Source organism: Protopterus annectens, chromosome 10.part0, assembly GCF_019279795.1.
Source record: "Protopterus annectens isolate FY-2018-M chromosome 10.part0, PAN1.0, whole genome shotgun sequence".
Taxonomy (NCBI): Eukaryota; Metazoa; Chordata; order Ceratodontiformes; family Protopteridae; genus Protopterus; species Protopterus annectens.
The window spans coordinates 787396117-787416006 of record NC_056744.1 but is presented as its reverse complement, the minus strand read 5'-3'; the positions used below and the strand labels follow the sequence as shown (position 1 = coordinate 787416006).

Sequence of the window (19890 nt, the reverse complement as noted above, 5' to 3'; positions counted from 1 at the left end):
TAGTTGATGGCTTGGCTAACTAAGGGTCAATTGCAAGTTAAGTGCAAGACCCTACTAAATATATATATTTATTTGATAACTTCTATGAGGAGCATACCTCTTTGATCAAGAACTCTGGATAAAGCCAAATATAGTGGGGGAGGGGTGTCAAAAGGCCAAAATCAGAACATTTTAAAATATTACTTTAATAAACTTAAAGCGTTAATAGAACAACAATTTAACAAAGTTTATCAATGAAATAACAATTAAGACAATGATATACAACTGATTAAATATATGTAACAACAATACTACATAATATAGGGCATTTCACTGTATGAATTAAATAACAGCACGTTAGCACTAACTTACAATTGCAGACAGTGTAGACATTACATTTAGGGTTGCCACCTTTTCAAATGCCCAAAGTGGGACATTTTTGGTACAAATGTCAGATATGGCATGCTGAAACACACCCATGGCCAGTACAAAGGACAGAACTTCACTTTTTTGCCTAAATAAAAGCTTATTCTTGTAGCATTTTTGTTGCTTATTCTGTTTCTTATAACATTTAGGTGTTTCAGATGCAGAATAACTGTTTTATGCAACTATTACGTAAAATATAGGAAATAATTTTGTCCTAAAATCTCAGGACATTTGCCATTTTCACAATTTTTTTGCAGGACACAACTGCCCAAAGAGGGACTGTCACTCGCAAAGTGGGACAGGTAACCCTAATTACATTCATTTGGAGCACGATAACATTAATCTGTGGGAGTACAGAACAGGTTTTCCATCGACATGCAGAAATTATTGACTTGTGATTCTATTACCGCTACAAGTGAATAAGCGTATTATTTTATAACTGCCCCTGCTTTTTAACCCTTTATTCCCCTACTACTTTTGGCTTTGTCAGGAATTCTTAAGGAAAGAAGTTGAACGGTATATGGCGCCAAACCATTCAGTGTACGCTCGTGAGTCAGCTAAGAAGATAGGAGTGGTTGTTTCGCATATTTATCCAAGCGAAGCATTCCTTACACCTGAGGTACAGGTGTTAGTGCTGGGGCAGTGATAACAGGAGGGAATAGAGAATAGGCGGAGCTAGTCGTTGTCATCCTACAGCCAAAGACATCTTTCACAAGGTGCTGTATACATTTATTACTTTGTGAATGCTCAGTGTGTGTGCACGACTGGGAAGGTAACTGTACTTAACTAGCTTCATCGGTTTTGTGTGTTGGGAAAGAGTTTGAGACAGTATTACATCACCGCTCTCAAAAACCTGGCGGAGAACCTCATTTAGAAAAGGTAGGATTTTAAGGTACTTTGATATTATCTGGACAGGACTCCGCGACTTTTTCTCAGCAACTATACCAAACGTTATGCAAAAAATTTAAAACGGTTATGAAAACTCTCTTAGCCCGCCATCACTCCGACCCAAGATTTCATTTTTAACGTGTATTTAAAATGTACTTCTTAAGCCTTTTCGCTGGAGATATTAGGCAGGGATGTTGACTCTAAAATTGTTAAATAAAAGTAAAGTACTGGGTGTCGCTGCATCTTCATTACGGTCCCAAGTTTACGCGACCTGCCTTCAGAGTTAAAATATAAACATGATTTATTTTACACTCGTGTTCCACTTATCTGTTAACTTCAGAATGCTTTATGTGGGTTAGTAGAATTTAGTTTCCACTGGAACACTTTTTTTTTTCAAATGTCCTTTACAAGTCCAGCGAACTTTAAGTGTTTCAGATGAGATGAAGGAAAGCAATCCGTTAATTTATTTACTTTAAACCATGAAGATTAAGTTCTAATAGCGAGCCTCTGGAAGCTGGGAAAATCAAACCAATGTATACCTTTAGTTAGCTGCGTATTACTGTAAACACTTTTGCTGCATCATCGTCATACCTTTCAATTGACGATACCCAGATTTTTGCTTCAGAATTTTGGTCTGTTCATCATGAAATTTGTGTTTTTCTGGCAAATCACTAAATCACTAAATAATGGCATACCTTTGAGTTTCAGACTTCAAATCCTTTAGAAAATCTATTTAAATACAAACCTTGTTGTTCTGGCTACTTTTTAAGTTTGTTAGAGAAATATTTAAAATATGTCCCTATTTTTTGGCATTTGTCCGCCCATTATTATGTAAGGCTTTGCCCAGATTTCTTGGGCTAAGAGGTTGAGATGTATGATCGTCGTACATTTTAGTGTTAGAATAGTACTTATTCCTATGATACGACATGGTTTAAATACTGGTTATTTTATTTTAAAAGTCGGGCGTTAAAACCATTTGTAAATTCAGCAAGTCCTTGTCTAGCTTCTTTAGCTGTAAATTTGGAGTTTGTCAGCTCACTGGTCATTATTTCTTTAACTTTTCACACAATCAAACCACAGAGGACCACGCAAGATCTCTCTAGCTTGTGTAGGGGTAGTGTACTGTCTAGGAGCAACAGGCTGGAATACAGATTATCATTTTTTTCACTGTTCTCACAATCACATATCAGAAGTGAATACAGGTAGCTAACTTTTTGAGGGACGGGTAAGAAGCCATCTTGTAAATATAGGTCTGAGATCAACCATTTAAAATATGGTACTATATTCTAGTTGTCAAAGGGGATACACTGATTGTAGCTGTCTTTTGGGGGTCGGGTGAATAGACAAACTGATGTGTAACAGCAACAACTTGAAGGATACACAGAAGGTGACTATCTTTTGTTTTCTTTTGAGGGGGCGACAGACACTAGATATTTGTGTAGCTTTGCAAGAGTTTATACTCTCAGTTTATTGGAAACTACTTTTTTGTCAAGTTTGATCAATAAGCCTTGGACACAATGGTTTTTCTTCCTTGAAAGGAAAAATAGGACCACATTTCTTTACTTAGTTATAATTTTTGTCCAGGCCATCATTGTAACAAAATGTTGGAGAAAAAACTCTAAAATGTACCTCACAGTATCTACAGCTCCATGCCTCCTAAGGCTAAAATAGTCTCCATATTACATTCTACTTCCACAGTTATCACACTGCAGTCTTAGCCGTTTAGAGAGAAGTCTAGGGATGCAGGAAGAAAATGAAGAGTAAGAATGAATTTCTTTCATTAGTCACAAGTTTTGTTTGGGTCATCTTTGGCTCAAAAGATTTGGAAAAACAAAAGGCTTAAAGTGCAGCTCGGAACACCTAGAAGCCAATAGTTTCTGGGCAGCTAAGACCTCTGGTTTCATTTGATTATTTCCTCATTTACTACAGTGCAATATTGGCCAATTAGGATATCTTGAAAGAATGCAGGAAAATCTGAAGAATACAGCACAATATGAGAAAACAAGAAAAAAAAAGTAATCTGAATGGTGTGTCAAGGACAGGATAGTGGAAAGTAAGGGTTACACTGGGGGTATACAAGGGGAACAGTGAACAGCTATGGATTCATATGGACTTTTTCCTAGGGTTTCATTATACCAAAGGTGAGAGTCAAAATATTCAGTACTGCCAGGGACTGCCCCATTTATATGCATCACACAGTTTATCAGTAAGGTTTGTTACTCTCCATAAAATATTTTATAGCACCATAACATCTGGATAAAAAATATGCATGACTTCTTGACTTCTTGATGAACAGATTGCAGAAAACATGTACGGGCCAACACCACCTCAGGATGTATAATACTCAACACTGGTGTTCCTCAGGCTGTGTGCTAAGCTCTGTGTTATTCACCATCTTCACCCATGACTGTTCTGCAAAATACACCTTCAACCACATCATTAAGTTTGCAGATGATACTATGGTTGTAGCCCTCATCAAAGGCGTGGATGAAAGAGCTTACATAGACGAGGTCTACACATTGATTGACTGATGTGCTAAGAACAGCCTTGACCTGAATGTCAATAAAACAAACAAAATCATTATAGACTTCAGGAAAAGGTCAAAAACACACTCACTGCTCATGATAAATGGTGAAGAGGTGGTACGGGTCAAATCTACAAAGTTTTTAGGGGTTCACATTTCAAAGGATCTCTCTTAGACCATGAATACTAAACAGATGGTCAAAAAAGCACACCAACATCTCCACTTTATCAGAAGTCTCAAAAAAGCAAAGCTCCCACCTGCTGTTCTCACCACATTCTACAGAGGAGCAGTTGAGACCATTCTCATTAACATCTTCACAGTGGTTTGGGAACATTAGAAATGCAGAAAGAAAGAAGCTACAGAGAGGGGTGCAAGTTGCCGAAAAAATCACAGGCACCAACTTACCATCAATCCAGGATCTGTTCGCAGCAAGAAGCATTAAATGTGCATCCAAAATAAATCATGAACCCTCTCACCCCTCACACAGCTGGTTTACACAACTGTCTTCAGGCAAGACATATTGGAGTATCCACTACAGGACCACCAGATACTTAAACAACTTCTGCTCGACAATGTTGACACTTATAAACCCTGATACCAACCACATATTATTTAGTCAGTAATCATTCACTATACGTAGTTCAGCTGAAAAGTGTGCAGTATCTTTGTTTATTCTTTGATGTAGCAATATATTTTCTTATTCATTTGCAATTGCCTGCTGTTTGTCTGATGCAGATGAACAAAGGAGGACAATCTTAACATGTGAATCCCACTCTGTCATGCTCTATGTACAGTATTCTTCTTATGACTGTCTGGGGAGGGGGATTGTGTGTTTTTGCTGTTATTATTGGTTTATTTATCCTTCTGTGGGTCTTGTATTGAATATTTTTTTTATTGAAATGTTATACTGTTGTTCTTGTTATCCTTGGTTCCTGTGTACTCTCTGGTGAGTTGATACTCGGAATTTCATTTAGACTGCACTTGTGTAGTCCTAAATGACAATAAAGTTTACTTTGACTGTATTTTGACTTTGATTTCTGGTACAACAATCCTTTTGATTGTGTTGTTATTTGTTAGTAATATCATATACTAGGTTGCATAATAAATGGTATGAAACGTGGCCTTGCAGACATACCTCTCAAATGTTTAACTTGAGTTTAGCTACTGGCTTTGTCTCTGATAAGTGGCTCACTGCAGTGATGCACCTCCATACAGGTGGCCTTGCAAATGACCTGGATAATTAAAGCTCTATCAACCTTACAGGTCTCATCTGCAAAATCATGGGGTGTATTTTAACTAACCACATAAAACGTTAGAGCAAGACTCCTGTTAGACTTGAACCCCAACAGTTTGGCTTTGTGAGGGGTACATTCCATCTATTTAACTTGGTAAGTTTCTTCAAAATGGTTATAGAGATTATAGACAGTGGATGTACATATGCATCGTGACCTGGTGAAGGCCTTCAACACCATTTTCCATGCTAACACAATACTAAAGCTAATTGCTTTAAAAATTGACCCATATCTGGTAAGATGGATAGCAAACTGTCTGAAAGACTGAGCCCACACAGTGTGAGTTGCAGATGCCTCACCAGTAAGTATGAAAGTGACCAGTGGTGTCCTTCAGGGCACAGTGCTAGGACCTCTCCTTTTTGGTATTTACTTTTTAGATCTCAAAATGGAAAGCCAAGACCTCTGGTTAACAAAGTTTGCAGATGGCTTCAAACTGGAGATTGTTAATTCACCTTATGACAACCAAACTCTCCTGAAGGACACTCCCTACTAAACCCTTAGGGTTTAAAATGGGCTCAAATTTTAAAAAGTGTAGTATTATCACTTTTCATAGACAACCACTCCCAGGTCAGTGGGCTGCTACATTGTACTTATGTAAATTGTTGCCTTTATTTCTCTTAATCCCAGGATGTGTCTGAAAATGGTCAACAGAGCAGCCCACTGACCTGGTAAATAAATAGCAATCAATAAATAAACAAACTGTCCTGAATTTTGCAGAACATTCCAGATTTTGCCTCATATTTTCCCTAAACTTTTTAAAATACTTGATTTTCTAGTAAATCCCTGAGGATCGTACCTCTCGGTTCTCAAGAATTATGCATAATGCACAGATTTTTGCCTCATGTTTTTGGTCTGTTTCTCATAAATTGTGTGGTTTTCTAGCAAAGCACTTAGGATGGTGCTCACTAAATAGTGAAACATTTGAGTCTAAAACTTTATATCTTTCAGAAAATACATGCTAATGCAAAACCTGTTATTCAAGCAGCTTTCTAAATTAAGAGAAATATTTAAAACTTGTCAATGATTTTGGCATTTTATCCTCCATTATTTTTGGCTTTGTCCAGAATTCTAAAGCAAAAATTGAGAGTTATACAGAGAATTACAGCCAGTCACTAAAGACAGACACTGGAGTTTCATACTTCTGTTCAGAAAAATAATTTTGATGCAAAACCTATTCTGTTAAATTTTAAATCTATTAGAAATGTTTAAATAATTGTTCCTGGTTTTGAGCATTCATTCCCTGTTATTGTTGCCATTCCCTGTTATTTTTGGCCTTGTCCATAATTCTTGAGGAAAGAAGTTGATAGGCATACCTTAAACACCTGCATAGGTGCTTCCACGGTAACTACAAGCTCTGGCAGCCAGAACAGATGATTTACTTCTCACATCATCTTTATCAAGCTGCCTGTACTTGCTGTTACCTCAGAAACATCATTGCAAATATTTCCATGTAATTGCTATGTCAGCAGCAGTTTCAAGGCACATTGGGCAGCTGTTGAAAGTGGGAGATCTCATCCCCTATGGCTCTGGCACCCATGGCTGAAGCTGAGGTGTGATGCTCAACCCCTTCTTTGGCCTTATCAGTTACAGCATGTAGACTGTTGTGTGTTATAGTTACAACTTGGATAGAAGTTGTAACTTATTTTGTGAACTGTAGCTTTTATATGATGCTATCTTTATTAGATGATCTGTCATGGGTATATATTAGGATAATGACCACTGGTGCTTTTATAAGCCTAACCAGGCTTCCCAAGTGTATTCCACAAATTTGTGTCTTAGAGTTTATTTTAAGGGGTGTATGTAAGTTAGTGCAGAATGTACAGGCAACCTCTGTCCATCAGAGACATAGGTGCTAGACCTGGGCGCATTTCTGATTTCCCATCCACTGATCCAGGTTTCACTTGAGTAGAATTAGGGAACAGCTCTGCCTCACATAGATGGGAAGTCTGCTCCAGAGAGGGGAAAATCTCTGAGACACATACCTGTCCAGCCAATGTGTCCTAATTATGTCACAAGCAAAGTTTAAATCCCTTGGTCAAGTAATTCTGATGTTATTTGCTTTGCGGATCTACAAAAGGTCCATCAGAGTACGATTCAAGGATGCCTTGTGTGCCAGGCATAGACTGCCTCTCAACAGACTGTAGGAAACAGAGAATAGAGATAGGGCTTTGAGGCAAGCTGGATAGGACATGTTGTTTATGAATGGTATTCTTTTCATGCAGAACATCTGTTGATATTCTAGTTGTTGCATGTACCTGCTCAGGTACATACTGATGGGGGCATTGTAATCAATGGTGGGCCTAATGAGGGCTGAATACAGTGGGCCTAATGAGGGCTGAATACAGTGGAACAGTGACTTTCTTGGACCAGGATGCCATGCCTTTACTCATAAGTTGAGTAACATAGAATGATTTCCTTACCTTAAGCCAGATCACTATCTACATTTGTACACAAACCCTGACTACTGGTTATACTCTTAGAGGCATGCTGTCGGTGAGGCACTTTCCTAGGGTGGTTGACTTCCCAAGGGATGCTATTATACATTCTTGACATTGTGTTTTAAGCTATGGCTTTGGTACCAGGCATTTGTCTGTGTTGGTCCTTTCTGTAGGATGTTAGTGTCTTGAGGGATTCTCTGACTGCTCCTAGTTCGGTCAGTCAGAGACCCTTGCCATTGGCTTTGTCCGAGAAGTAGATTCCAAAAAAGAGCAGATCCAGAGGGACTCCACTAGTGACCAGCCTCTTTATGGAGGTAGCCACCCTTGTCCTAACTTCCTGGGTCCTAGCTGAGAGCCAGCTGGCTATCCATTGTGTAATGTGCAAGTTTATACCTATATCTGTAAATTTGTTTATAATGTCTGAGTGGGGTATTGTAGCAAATGCCTTAGCCAGGAAGAGGTAGGCAGTATGCACCATTTTTCCCTCATTAATTGCTATGTACTTATTAATCATTTCCATAATACTTCTTTCCATGACTTTGCATATGAGGCTACTCAGACGATGGGTCTGTAGTTCCTGGGGTCCATTTGATAGCCTACACTTGTGCAGAGGAATGATCATTGCAGTTTTTGATTCACATGGCACAAAGCCCATCTGGAGACTGTGGTTAAGCAGTGACCCCAGTCCTGATAAGGCATGTTTCAGGATATTTTGGAGGCATTCTTGGATGTTATCAGGGTAATGCAGTATTTTTGGCCTTACAGGGTGCACCTACAACCTGTTCCCTAATAATAGTTGGCAGTGGGGGATGCCTGATGGTATTTCCTGGGGAGGGGGTGGCTGGGTGAGAGTGTGGGGTAAAATTGGTGATGAATTTGTTGGCCTACAGATTTTCTGTATCTTCTAACTGTGTGTAGGTGACTGCATTTACAATTAGTTCTGTACACTGCTGTGTACTTTCTCTAAGGTTTCAGACAACTAGAGAAAGCCTTGTGGTTGTCCTTTGCCTGGGAGGAGCTATCTTTACCTCAAAATTGGATTTAGTAGACTTAATTTGCCCTCTTGATTGTTTGTTTAGATTGATGGGGTTGTTTTTATTATGCTGGGCATAGCATCTCCTAATCTTGGCTTTTTTTTTCTTTTGTTGTACAAGCTATAAAAAACAAAAAAGACACACATTGTTTTTTATAGTTTGGACTTGTCTGTGCTTTTTGTTCTGCAAGCGGTTTATGTTTGGATTTGACTAGGAAGGTTTATTTTTTTAGTTAGTTCTGGACTTATGCATTTATTAACATGATTCTACAGGGATTCTTGTGAGCAATTCTGCATAGGCAGCTTTATTCTAGGGTTTGGGGGGGGCTTGGATTTTTTTCAGGTTATCACTTAGTAGGAAGTCTGCCTTAGAATAATTTCTAAATGTTACAAGGTTAGCCAGGGTCAAATAATTGATTTTATTATGAAGGAGACTACTTTTTGGTCTGATTTTACCAGAGAGGACAGTACAGTGGGGAGTACAGCATTCTCCCATGCTTGTAAATGTCAGCTCAAGTATGTTTGCACCCCTGGTGGGCATACAGACTATGTCGTTCAAGTTGTTCATGTTTACAAAGTCCAGGGATATCTGGACCTGTACGTCTGGGATCATTTAAATATCTCAGTTTATAGTCTGGTAGTGGAAGCCACCCAATGAACATCATATTGTGTTAAATGGTGAGGGCCTTCAGTAAGTCCAAGTACAAGTTATGGGTTACTTGGGTCATGGAAAGTGACTTGTAATTTGCAAGGATATGATATGGTACTTTGCCTATAGAAATATGGACATGGAGAAGCACAAGCATGTCATCCTCATTGACTAGTGCTGATTTGACTTTGCTACTGATATAGATTGAAACACCTTCAACTTTGGTCCCTTAATGTCAAACAGCAAATACGAAATTGGTAGTTGAACTTCCCATTTTCACTTGTATGAAATGTCTAGTTGTTTTTGCAGAGAGAGTGAGAATCTCCACTTACAACTTTTTATTTAAAAGCTGTTCCAATAGTGTTTGCCAGACAATGGTTATTTAACGTTCCTAAAGAACTAGAAAGAAAATAATTTCATGCAGGAAATATCACTGTACAGCTGGTTGATCAAGCAATTCAAGTTACATATTCTGAGAAGTAAGAACTGTAAAATCAAAACAGGTAGTCATTTTCCTAAAGGAGTGAGCTGGGAAAAATACTTATGCAGGCTTAATTAACACAATAAATTGTCCAAAGTTAAAATGCAGCATGTGACATCCCCACTCTAGGCCAGTAGTCAAGGAGCTTCAATCCTCACCACATACACTGGAGAAGGGTGCTCACTTGGAATAAAAATGGATACACCCAGTATTTCCAGATGTAGCTCTCTGCATCAAGCACAATTTCCCTTAAGAGCACACAGGTAACACACTCAGCCCGCGGTCTGGGTATCTCTCTCTGCCTCTCCCTAGGTCCCCAGGAAGGCTCCCCACTGGCACAGCTGTAGAGTTAAGTCCTCAACCAAGTGTCCAAGCCAAATACTTCAGCACCCTCTCTGTGCAATTAGTGCTTCTTTGTGCCACTGCTCCAAGTAGCTGGCACACACACACACACACACACACACACACACACACACACACTTTGAGATTTGATACACACACACACACGCACACACATTACTAGCTATGCCTCTTTCTGCCCAGACTGTAAGGTAGTTATACTGCCACCAGACACCCCAAAGCCAGCTACTCTAAGGCTCTTGCAAGGGTACCCAATTATACTGAGTGAAAATTAATATCAATACAAATGGTAGTGTTTGACCAATGCAGTATGGCTTTCAGGAGTGGCCACAGAGTCACCAAACAGATATGAGTACTCTTAAATGTTAAAATATTCTCTAAAGGACCAGTCACATTTAAAGTTTAAATATGTTTAATAATAAATAATAAACAATAACATGGGAATACTAAATGTCTATTTACAATAAACACCAGAGTTTCAATCACATGAAATATATTAAAGTAACACAGAACAGATTCACACATACTATACAGGAAAACAGTACTTAACTAATCTCACTGTATTTTCTTGACTGATCTAATGAATTACTATTCCTTGGTTCACTTACTAGAGCAAGGCAAGATGAAGTGGGTGAGAGATCCTTCTAGGTAGGTTCCAGGAGACAGACTGCTCTGAGACTTCAGTCTCAACTGGTATTAAAACATTATTTTGTCCTAGATTAAAGAATGAAATCCTATGCATCTGGTCTTCTGACTTTTGGTTCCCATGCAACCTACCATTGCTAGAAACTGTCAGGATTTAGCACCTATGTGTCAATCATACACACAGAGAGCCTTGCTAAGATCTGCTGCAGCTCCTGGAAGTCATAAAACCATAAAACACTTCCACTCTCCCTACAGGAGCTAATAAACCTTACTTCTAACAGACATTGCATCTCTGGATTCATTCAATACTGTTAAGATAACATCTTTGTGGCCAAGGCCTAGTAATGTAATTTCTTACTATTTTTAAAGTTTGAGATTAACCTCTTCTCTTCAAGTATCCTCTGTCAAAACATATACATTTAAACAGTTACAATAATGCATGTGTATTTCTCTTTCTGTCCAGCAGGGTACACTATTGATACATTTTTAACACAAGCAACTTTACAAATACATTTTCAACATAAGCATCTGTACAAATTAGTTTGATACTCAAATAATATATAATTCTTTACTAAATTCCAGCTAGCTGTGCTGGCATATGTTACATATCCACTGTGTTACTCCTCCTGGCATAGCTGGCAATATCTCACATCATCACACAGCCCATGCTTGGTTTCAATAGTGAAAATCCACACATACTGTGAAGGAAAATGTATCCCTGTAAATACTGCAACAAATTCAGAATTTCATGAAAAAAAATGTTTTGACTTCATATTTGGTGGTAGCTGTCTATGTCCCCCTATCCACAGTTCATTGCATGTCTCCCAAAATAAATACAAGCAACAATTCAGAAGAAAGTGGTCAAACCCAGAACATGTTAGCAAGTAACACATCTGCACAGAGTTAGTCACATAGCTGCAGACTTGAAATAGGTGAAGCTAATGAGTTTTTGCTGTATTATTCCCTCAGAACAAAGGAGGTTATCATGCCATCAAGTAAACCACAATAGGCCTACTCCTTAGTATGAGTATTCCATGGCAGTTCTTATGGCAAGAAAAGCGTCCTCTGATTATAGCCATCAGGCCTATAACACTGTCACCCTAGCAGATGACATGGCGAAACTAATTCCCTGACGACCTGCTTTTATGAGGGTGTAGAATGTAATGTACCTTACAGCAGATTCCTCATAACTGCATCAGATCTGATTGGTTCTATCTGTCTGTCCCTCCTTCTTTCTCTCCCACTATGTCTACCTCAATGTTACATACACAGCAATGTAGCAAACTATGTTTAACAAACTTATTGTACTGCAATGAACTTGATAAATGCAATTGGTTTCTTATTTAATACAATAATAAAGCTTACTGTGATCACCTTTTGACAGGCAACATTTTTCTCAGATTTGTGTAATGACAAGAATGTCCATTGTTAGTATGTGTCACCTGCTGCAAGTAGTTGGCTGTAGTGTGTAGCACAGATGGGGGGGGGGGTCAGCTTCTCTACTTTTGCTTAGGTATCTTTCAAAACTTACTGTGCTGACTGCTTGCTATGCAAACAAATGCCTCCCAAATCCATGTCTAAACAGAACTTAAACTACACATAGAAAACTACTGGATTACTGGCATTATTGTTTTCCCTGAGTCAGCATGCTAACAATAGCCTGCTTAACTTCTCATATGTAACATGCAAAATACAGTGACAGAATTCACTATAAGGCCACTGAAGAAAAACTTCAACATTTTTTATTTTTATTTACAGGTTAGCTACTGTGTGTTAGCTTAAGCAGATATGTTTCTCAAATATTACACCAGCCAAAGAAAACTGTGAGCTGTTAAAGTAATATCCCTTCCAAGAGGTAATTACAAATTAGAACATTTCTGCTTTGTTTTAACAGTAATGCAGTGTTTCTGGCTTAAAATCTAGATGCTGGTTAGTCAGAGCATCTTAACAAAAGTGCTTCAGTGATGATAGGCTGTGTGGTATATCATAAGCAGTTAGAATGTCATATGAGTGATTCATGGGTCTTGTGATAGACTTCAGTATTTATAATGTGACTTGCAAAAGTAATAACAGTAAAACTGTATCAGTGCCCTAATAAAAACAGCTGTATTGGAGACAGATAAAATACCTCAAGACAGACATGAAATGATTCACATGATGAATGATTAATAATTAATAATCATTATCTTGATTATGGATGTCAAAAATGATCATTTAAATGCCTAAATCAAGCACCAAATGATTGCTGCCTGTTTCAGTTGTGTGTCAGATTGTAATGTGTCAGTGTTATACTTTCAGAGGCAACATCAAATGGTTGGCATAATGGTTAAGGTGTTAACCTCACAGACACAATGCATGGGGTCTTAATCTCACAGTTAAAAGGGAAATTGCCTAGATTTAAAAGGGCCCACAGGGTCAGTTAGCCTAGTACTTATCCATGAATCTAAATGACTAATTATCACAGGAACCATAGGAAAATTGCGCATGTAAATTTTATTAGGGGGGGCTAAGGGTTGGCATAATGGCTAAATTGTTTTCCTCACATACACAAGATACAGGGTTTCGCACCTTTGAAGGATATTGGATAGGCTTGAAATATACCACCAGGATAGCTAGCCTAGTGCTTGCCTATAAACAGTGCAGCTGAGAGACTTTTAAGAATTTGTTCTACGTTAAATATGAAACACGGTTTTCTTTTGCTGTTGAAATATTTGAGAGAATTTAAAGTTGCTTATGACAAACTAGAATGGAGATCCTCTTTAATTATCTAATAAGAAGGAGAATAAATAGAACAGCATTCACTGTAAAATTCTGAAGTTATGAATTCACAGGAAATGCATACAGGTCCACTCTCATTTGGGCACACAAGCAGACACACAGACACATTCAGAGAACTACTGATTGGATCCCACTAAGTATTAATGTTGAAAATTGATAACCGATGTCCTTGCTCAAACATAAGCTTGTTAATGTACAAGGAAAAATGCAATGCAGCTCCACTCTACTGAACCTCTTTAATACCACACCTCATTACCCAAGCAAAGTGCAGCTGCATTCACTCAGGTCATGTTACATGGACCCTGCAGCTCTCTCCCACACCTCTTTATTCCTATTTCATTCTAACTTATCTTGTCATCCTTTTACTTACTGCCTCTTATTCATCCTACTTCCTTCCTTGCATCTCTCTCTCTTGCAGTTCTTACAGCAATAACCCATGCCTGGGTGTGGGTAATGCTGGATTTACCCATGGTTGGCGTGGTTTGGTCACGAGGGCGAAGCCTGAGTGACCAAACAAAGCCAACCGTGGGTAAATCCAGCATTACCAACACAGATTAGTGGGTTATTGCTATTATACAGTGACATTATTTAAGAAAAAAACAATTAATTTTCTTAAATAATGGCATTGTATAATGCCTCCTTGCTGCCCTTCCGCAGCTGTCTGGTATTCTGCGGTAGTTCTGATGTACTGTGCATGCGTATGCCTACACAGTACATCAGAGCTGTGGGCAAAAGCAACAGAGAAAGCAAGATTTCCGTTGCTTTTTACCTTTTTCCATTACTATAACTCTGATTTACAACATGCACGTTTTTTTGAATATTAATTGGGGGGGGGTTGTTGTATAATCTCTGTTCTACACCTCTTCCCTCTAAATGCCTCTTACATTTTCTCTGTCTTCTCCCCATGGTTTCCTTTCTTCCGACTATTCTCACTGGTCTCTTCTAATGTCTTCATACCTCTCTATGTATGTATATTTATGTACAGATATGTATGTGTTTGTTTTTGTGATGTGTATATATATGTGTGTGTGTGTGTGTGTGTCTGTGTGTGTGTGTGTGTGTGTGTGTTGTGTATATATATATATATATATATATATATATATATATATATATATATATGTTTTTTAGCATATCCTTGTATTTGTTAATGTTTTGTTCATTTCTTTTTGTGATCCTATTCCCCCAGGCTGTGCCTGCAAATAGTCCATTCCATATGTGCACTGCCCTGGTAACCAACCAAGGCAATCTCCTTTTATTTATTTATATTTAACTGGCACTTTCAAAGCAAGACTTAAAAAAAAGTTATGTTTTTTGTTGTAAAGTGTTTTCCTTGCAGTGACATATTATGGTATATAATACTGAGGCTGTTTGTCCACTTCTAAAATGTTTACTACTTTTACATGATTTATGCAAATGGTTTGCTGGTTATTTTTATTTAGGCTGATGTTTTTGTAGGCGAAGAGAACACCATTAAATGTGTGCAAGTTCATTGGGCTATCTATGTAGTATTTAGACATGTCTGGTATTCTCAGATTGCAACTCTTCTGATATTTAAAGACATTTTAATCTCTGTGTTTTGACAAGTTATTTTAATATGGATATCACTTCTTTGCATATAAATGCATTTTGTGTCATTTAATGTAATTCTGTTAGATTACCAAATAATTATTTTAACTGTGTCTGTTGTGCATATTTTAATATGAATATTTCATAGTATTTGTTGTTAGCATTTTGTAGCCAAGTAATGAAGTTTTAAAATACAGGAGAAACATGCTTAAAAGTTGGTCTCCGTGTATTTCACCTGAAGCTGAACTTTACCTTTTGCTAATTTTATATTTTATCACAAGCAAGTGTGTACATTTTGCAGAACATTTCCTGGCAAAGACAATTTAGTGTGAATTTGCAGAATCTGGGAACGGCACGTGTAATTTTTATTAAGTAATTTACAACAAATCATATCCAAAACAAAGAACTTAATTATTGTTGAACCACAGGATTGTAATTTACGTAGAAAATTAACTGTGCTGTCATCAGATAGCAAGACAATGGAGTTGCTGATTTCTTCCTTTACAGAAATGCTGTCAGACTTTTTTTCTATTTACTGTATTGTCCAATATGCATTTTTTTAGTTTTTATTGTGACTTTCAATTTGTGACAGTTTCTGTAGTTAATGGCTTTGATTGTTGTGCTTCTTATATTTGGTGGATTCTTTGTCATGGATTTTGGTTTTATGACCCTTTCCTCATGCTGTTGTACTCTTGGAGTTGATGATGATAGAGGGGAATACAAGGGTATGCCATTGAATGGTATATCCCATTGAATGATGGCTGATCCCCACATAAAACAAATGTTTTCCTTTGGTTTTGTTAGTTAAAGTGTCATTCTAACTGTGTTCATTCAAATGGCTAGCATGGCTAGCATCTTTTATGCTGTCAGTCATTTGACCATAAACTTTGTTTTAAATACATGAACACAGTCCACCAGAATCCTTTTATATAACATGAATCAGACTAAACGAAACTTATTACACTTTATTCATAACACTGTTTATGAAAATTAGGTGTGCATTGCACCTCCTGTTTCTGATTCTTTCTTATACATAGCTTTATGCAAGGGTAATCTGTTGTTTTTATTGTTTCTGCAATCATGAATGTAGGAGAAGAAAAGCCTATCTTGTCTGGCTTGTGATTTTCAACAGTGTTTTTTTTTATTTGACTTACTGTGTGGTGTGGGTACATGAGTGCATATGCCCATTTGTCTGTCTTTCTAATCTGTCAGACATTTCTAGATCTCAGATTTTTGTGGAATTATTTATTTAAGAATTATAACATTTTAGAATTAGTGTGTCTAAGTATTATTTTTTTGTGTGTTTTTTAATGTGGACTTCTAATTGTTTATATTAGTGTTCCTTTTTTCTCACATTACTATTCAATGAAAAATTATATTAAATTGCACTATTGTACTGCAGTTTTAATTATGATGCTGCTCCCCCCTTCTATGATAATCCAGTCTCTAAAACCTTATAGAAATATTTTAATGGTGCTTTTATCTGTCTGTATTGATTCCATAGCATAATAATGGATTTATTTGGAGGGATATTTAGCTGTTCCATTAGAACTGTAAAAGTCATACTAAACAGATCATCATCTTCTTTCGGCTGTTCCCGTTAGGGGTCGCCACAGCAGATCATCTGTTTCCATTTCTTCCTGTCCTCTGCGTCTTGCTCTGTGACACCAACCACTTGCATGTCCTCTCTCACCACATCCATAAACCTTATCTTAGGCCTTCCTCTTTTCCTGTTACCTGGTAGCTTCATCCTTAGCATCTTTTTCCCAATGTACTCAGCATTCCTACTCTGCACATGTCCAAACCAACGTAATCTTGCCTCTCTGGCTTTGTCTCCAAACCTTCCAACCTGGGCTGACCCTCTAATATACTTATTCCTAATCCTGTCCACCCTCATCACACCCAGTGCAAATCTTAACATCTTTAACTCTGCCACATCCAGCTCTAACTCCTGCCTTTTTGTCAGTGCCACTGTCTCCAACCCATATAACATAGCTGGTCTCACTACCCTCTTGTAGACTTTCCCTTTCACTCTTACTGGTACTCGTCTGTCACGAATCACTCCTGACACTCTTCTCCACCCACTCCATCCTGCCTATACTCTCTTCTTCACCTCTCTTCCACACTCACCATTACTCTGAACTATTGACCCAAGTATTTAAACTCATCCCCCTTCACCACCTCTACTCCTTGCATCCTCACGTTCTGTCTTAGTCATGTTAACCTTCATCCCTCTTCTCTCTAGGGTCTCCTCCACCTGTTCCCTACTCTCACTACAGATCACAATGTCATCTGTAAACATCATAGTCCATGGGGGTCTCCTGTCTGATCTTGTCTGTCAACCTGTCCATTACCATTGCAAATAAGAAAGGGCTCAGAGCTGATCCTTGATGGAATCCCACCTCCACCTTAAACGCATCCGTCACTCCCACCGCAGACCTCACCTCTGTCACACTACCCTCATACATATCCTGTACCACTCTTACATACTTCTCTGACACTCCAAACTTCCTCATACAATACCACAACTCCTCTCTAGGCACCCTGTCATATGCTTTCTCTAAGTCTACAAAAACACAATGCAACTCATTCTGACCTTTTCTGTACTTCTCCATCAACACTTTCAGAGCAAGCATCGCATCTGTAGTGCTCTTTCCTGGCATGAAACCATACTGCTGATCACTAATCATCACGTCCCTTCTTAACCTAGCTTCCACTACTCTTTCCCATAACTTCATGCTGTGACTGATCAATTGATCCCTCTGTAGTTACTACAGCTCTGCACATCACCCTTATTCTTAAAAATCGGTACCAAAACACTTTTTCTCCATTCCTCAGGCATCCTCTCACTTTCCAAAATTTCATTAAACAATCTGGTTAAAAACTCCACTGCCATTTTACTTAAACACCTCCATATTTCCACAGGTATGTCATCTGGACCAACAGCCTTTCCATTCTTCATCCTCTTCATAGCTATCCTTACTTCCTCCTTGCTAATCCATTGCACTTCATGATTCACTATCCCCACATCATCCAACCTTCTCTCCCTCTCATTCTCTTCATTCATCAACCCCTCAGAATACTCTCTCCATCTGTTCAACACACTCTCCTTGCTTGTAAGTATGTTTCCCTCATTATCCTTTATCACCTTTACCTGCTGCACATCTTTCCTATTTCGGTCCCTCTGTCTAGGCAGTCAGTACAGGTCCTTTTCTCCCTCCTTAGTGTCCAAACTTTCATACAACTCTCCATATGCCTTATCCTTAGCCTTCACCACCTCTCTCTTTGCCATGCACCTCATCCCCTTATACTCCAGTCTACTTTCTTCATCTCTTTGACAGTCCCACTTATTCTTTGCCAACCTCTTTCTCTGTATACTCTCCTGTACTTCCTTATTCCACCACCATGTCTCCTTGTCATCCTTCCTCTGTCCAGATGTCATACCAAGCACCTTTCTAGCTGTCTCCCTTACTAGCTCTCTGCTGTAGTTACCCAGCTATTTGGTAACTCTTCACTGCCACCCAGTGCCTGTCTTAACTCTTCCCTGAACTCCACCTCACAATTACCCTTTTTCAATTTCCACCATTTGATCCTTGGTGCTGCCCTCACACTCCTCCTCCTCTTCTTGATCACCAACGTCATCTTACAAACCATCATCCTATGCTGCCTAACTACACTTTCCCCGGTCACCACTTTACAATCTCCAATCTCCTTCAAACTGGCCCTCCTACATAATATATAATCCACCTGTGTGCATCTTCCTCCACTCTTGTATGTCACTCTATGCTCCTCCCTCTTGTTAAAATATATATTCACCACAGCCGTGTCCATCCTTTTCGGAAAAGCCACTACCATCTGACCTTCTGCACTCTTTTGTTTAACACCATACCTACCCATCACTTCCTCATCCCCTCTGTTCCCTTCACCAACATGCCTATTGAAATCTGCTCTAATCACCACTCTCTCACCCTTGGGTACAGTCATCACCACTTCATCCAACTCACTCCAAAATTTTTCTTTCTCATCCATCGCACACCCAACTTGTGGAACATATGCACTAACAACATTCATCATTACACCATCAATTTCCAACTTCATAAACATCACTCTATCCGACTCTCTTTTCACCTCCAAAACACTCTTGGCATACTGTTCCTTCAGGATAACTCCTACGCCATTTCTCCTCCCATCCTACCATGATAAAACAATTTGAACCCACCTCCGATATGCCTAGCCTTACTCCCTTTCGATCTGGTCTCTTGCACACACAATATATCAACCTTCCTTTGGTCCATCATATCGGCTAGCTCTCTCCCTATACCAGTCATACTGCCAACATTCAAAGTTCCGACCCTCACTACTAGTCCTAGCCTTTCTCCTTTCTTCCTGTCATTGGCCATGCCTTCCCCCTCCTCTCGTTCTTCGGCCAACAGTAACCCAATTTCCGCCAGCACCCTGTTGGCTAACAGTACTGGTGGTGGTCGTTGTTAACCTGGGCCTCGACTGATCCGGTATGTAAATATTTACTGGTGTCCGCATTAATGATTTGGCAAAGTTTTATGCCGGATGCCCTTCCTGATGCAACCCTCCCCATTTATCCGGACTTGGGACCAGCACAAAGAAATACACTGACTTGTGCATCCCCAGTGGCTGGGTTAAAAGTCATACTAAACAGATATTTAAAAGTAATACTAAACAGATATTTCAAGAAAACAAGCAATCTAGCCTTATTGTTTAACACAGTGCTTTCTGTTAGGGAAATTGTCTCTTCTGCTGGAATATTAATGCCGACATCAGACAAATATGTTGGATGTTGGGTTTTGTCTGACTT

The 19890-nt window shown here is 38.7% G+C and overlaps 1 protein-coding gene across 2 annotated transcripts in view; it reads left to right on the top strand.

The window, feature by feature from the left end:
* Window positions 1-973: 973 nt before the first annotated feature.
* LOC122813344 (putative ferric-chelate reductase 1) overlaps window positions 974-19890 on the top strand; it is a 754507-nt gene continuing 735590 nt past the window's right edge. The window contains exon 1 of one of the 2 annotated variants that reach the window (XM_044085608.1): window positions 974-1121. The gene's annotated coding sequence lies outside the window, so the exon portion shown is untranslated. Of the gene's footprint in view, window positions 1122-1143; window positions 1285-19890 lie in introns of those variants that run through there. The other variant, XM_044085607.1, reaches the window with a different exon arrangement.